This window comes from Nyctereutes procyonoides, unplaced genomic scaffold (assembly GCF_905146905.1).
Source record: "Nyctereutes procyonoides isolate TBG_1078 unplaced genomic scaffold, NYPRO_anot_genome, whole genome shotgun sequence".
In the NCBI taxonomy this organism is placed as follows: domain Eukaryota; kingdom Metazoa; phylum Chordata; class Mammalia; order Carnivora; family Canidae; genus Nyctereutes; species Nyctereutes procyonoides.
Window position 1 is genome coordinate 22,720,845 of NW_026575046.1, and position 3,776 is coordinate 22,724,620.

At 33.8% G+C, this 3,776-nt stretch overlaps 1 pseudogene; it reads right to left on the minus strand.

Moving 5' to 3' along the window:
* Positions 1-2,618: 2,618 nt before the first annotated feature.
* On the minus strand, positions 2,619-3,172 carry LOC129509371 (non-histone chromosomal protein HMG-14-like; annotated as a pseudogene).
* Between the last annotated feature and the right edge of the window lie 604 nt (positions 3,173-3,776).

Genomic DNA, 3,776 nt, shown 5'->3' on the forward strand with positions numbered 1-3,776 from the left:
GAAGAAATGAGTGTTTAAGTCCTGAGGAGGATTTCAGAGCAGCACAGCACAGTACCCACTATAATGACATGCCTAACTTTTGATAAGACATTTGTAATGCCAGTTGTGAATGATGATTTACTTGTGTGTTATACATACAGGAGCATTAAAACCATTCAAGTAAACTATAGCTTGTAAATAGTGGATAACCATGCTATAGAATAATTTGGATGTTATCTTTATCTTTAGATAACTCTAGAAATGCCAGCCTTTAATTTCCCACTGAGACCCTAGGGAAGTTACAATCAAGATTATCATTAGCTTTAATGAGAATAATTTGTATAGAATCCCATGAGTTAGACAAAGACTAAAAACATCTCCACATGGGAAGCTTTGAACATTTCCTTTGTTTATTTCATCCTTTAAATGAATACTAAGTTGTTTTGTTTTCAGAACTTTTATCAAAACGACATTGAAGATTTTTCATATTTTTATTTTATTCCTAATAGATTATCAATGATGTTGGTACCATATATTAGCATTTAAAAATATTTCTATCAATCTGGTTTTAAAATTTATAAATAATAAAGAATTACATTGATATAGTAAACAAAATAATAGAGCTAAAACCTAATTGATCTATTTTAAAGATATGTTTAGACTGAAGAGGGCTATAGTAGTTGAATGATATACATTTTGATGTTTATTGACACAATTACTGCCATGGCAAAAATAAATCCAGATGTGTGGTGGGTATATAAAAAGGGCAAAGTGGCATTATTCATAATCAAACACATAAAATTTACTAGTTCAATGAACAGGTCAACTTTCATTTAACTCCACGGGATCAACTGGTATTTGGAATGAGTGTTAGTGACAGATGGCATAGTGATGTAGTCCTATTACAGTCAATTAACAAGTAATTGACAGATGTACTCATGGTGCTGAGCAATTATTTGAATAAAAATGTTTAGAATTGTTTCTTAAACTTCAAAGTTTACCAGATGTGATTATAGTAAATTCTTTACATAAATTGAACTAAACAAATTAGCATATTCGTGAATTCAGAATGCCAGTATTGTTTTCACTGCATAATTAACTCATCCTCATGGTTTGCTTAGTGAAACAATCTATCTGATTTTGTTGTATAATAAATGATGACAATAACAAAATGAAGATCTATAAAGCAAACATCAATTTTGTATATAGTAGGAGACCCAGCTAAATAAGACGCTAAGAAAAGGATAGTAAACTAAAAACCTTAGAATAAAATGTAGGAATAAATACAAATATATTAGTAATCAGAATAAATAAGTTAATTATCTTATTAGAAGACCAAGACTATCAGATTTGATTTAAAGATAAATAGTTGTGTGTTATTGGCAAATGATAATGCCTTACAAAAGAAATTTTGGAAACTAAGACATAATAAAAATTATTCTATATAAATACTTACTAAACAAAGCAAGGAATAGATCTATGTATAAGATATACATAGAATTAATTCTGCTTCTTTGTTTCCAATGTGGATAAATTTTATTTATTTATTTATTTATTTATTTACCTAATTACTCTGGTTAGGGCTTCAAATATTATGTTGATTCTTGAAGAGTGGGTATCCTTGTATTGTTCCTTATCTTAAAGGAAAAGCTTGTAGCTTTTCACCACTGAGTATAGTATTAACTGTGGGCTTGTCATACACAGCCCTTATTATGTTGAGTTGCATTCCTTCTATACTTAATTTGTTGAGAGCTTTTATTATGAAAGGATACTGAATTTTATAAAATGCCTTCCCCGTTTAAGGAGATGGTCATATTATTTTTATCCTTTATTATGTGAATGTGGTATATTGTACGCTTGCTGACTTGTAAATGTTGAACCATCCTTGTATCTCAGGGATAAGCCCCATTTGATCATTGTAGATGATCCTTTTAATATGTAGTTGAATTGAGTTTGCTGATAATTTGTTGGGAATTTTTGCATCTATATTCATCATGGATATTGACCTGTATTTTCCATTGTTTGTTTAACATCACCAAGTTCAGAAGGCAGTGTCCTATAAGTCATTGTGGTATTTGCTGAACATCAATTACATTCCAGGCATTATGATAATTTCTTTCTTTTCTTTCATAATTGAGTTTTTATTGGTTGTTTTGAGGATCAATACAGACATTTCAATTTATATACAATTCTTAATATATGTACAGAAAATCTTAAAAAATCATGTAGTTGTGACTATTTTCTAAAAGTTATGCCAGTGATCTTCCAGCTTAAAATCTGGATGCAAGTTTTCCTTAACAGTCTATCAAATACCAGTATATCCAGAGGTTGATACACTGTTCCATTGTTAAGCCCCATTAATTCTCAATTTAATATCATACACACTACATACTCAAATTTTCAATCTTGCACAGCACATTAACAAAGTTTTTGGAAAACTGGAATACCACAACCAAGAGTTTACAGAGTGCACAATATTTCGACAGGGAGAACCAAAATCAAGGAGTGTGTTTCTTTAGGAAACAATTTACCAAAAACAACACAGAAATAGAAGTAATTTAAAATGTTTGAGACCTATTAAATGCACAATTGAGTTCAAACTGCCATTTTAGTATGCCTAATATTATAGGATAGAAAAACTACCCCATCTGTGGAATGTCAAGCTGACACCCAAGGCAATCAAAGCCTCCCATATTCAGTATCCAGCTCTTTTCTAGTTGTACCAGAAAACCCACAACCTGCAAAAGATGTCGCCTCTTAAGAACCAAAAGCATTTACACTTATAAAAATGGGTTGAGGTAGGATTCCCTCCTTCTTAAAAATGTTTCTAGAGCTACTAAAAAACTTGCATATACACAATAGTTGATAAAAATATTCCTTGGGATTGTACAAGAAGGGGGACAACTACTTTCTCTCCTGCTGCATCAGAAGCTGGACTCACCTCATTTTTAGTTTCTCCATTTCTGCAGTAAGTGTTGCTTCGTTTTGTGGTTAGCGACATCAGCCTGTCTTCCCTTTGTTCCCCTCTGCTGTATGTTTGCACTTTTTTGTCTAAAGATTTATCCTGTCCTGTTGCCTTTTCTGGCTTCATTTCCAGTTTCGCAAGAACAGGTTTGGCCCACAACCTTGCATATTTCCTCTTGGGCTCCTCCTTTGCCACCTCCTGGATAGAGCTAAACTTCCTCTAGGCCATCGTGGCGGTGGGACCCTGAGGGCCCAACGCCTTCTCAAAGCTGGGCTGCCTGGCTAATGCTTCTGCTTCCATCACCTGAGCTTCTGTAACCCACTGGAGAATTTCTGAGGATAGCAAAAACGTATCAGTTTTTGTTTCAAAGAGCTGGATCTACCCAGTGATGCAGACATATAAATTGAACAAACCAACCAATCAACCCAAACAAGCAAAAGCCAATCAACCAACCGAACCAACAAGCAAAATGCCTATAGGGTGAAAGAGAAAGAGAACTAAGAAAGGAATTTGAAAATGAGGAGAATTTTGGGGATCTTTGTAAGGAGCAGTATGAGTTATGTTGCAACAGGGGTGAATAGTGTTAATAGTTTCGAGCAAGGGGGCAAGTGGTTGTAGGAGGGAAGGGAAATTTCCACATTCCAGTTATATAAAGATAGCTCAACATTAGGAAAGGTAATTTATTTCATGGGGAAAAAAAGGAGATAGAACATGATTAAGTGCCTGTAAAGGTGTTAAACACCCTTAAGAGAGCTTTTCAGAAATGAATGGTAGGGATACCTGGGTGGCTCAGTGGTTGCGTGTCTGCCTTTGCTCAGGCCATGATCCCAGG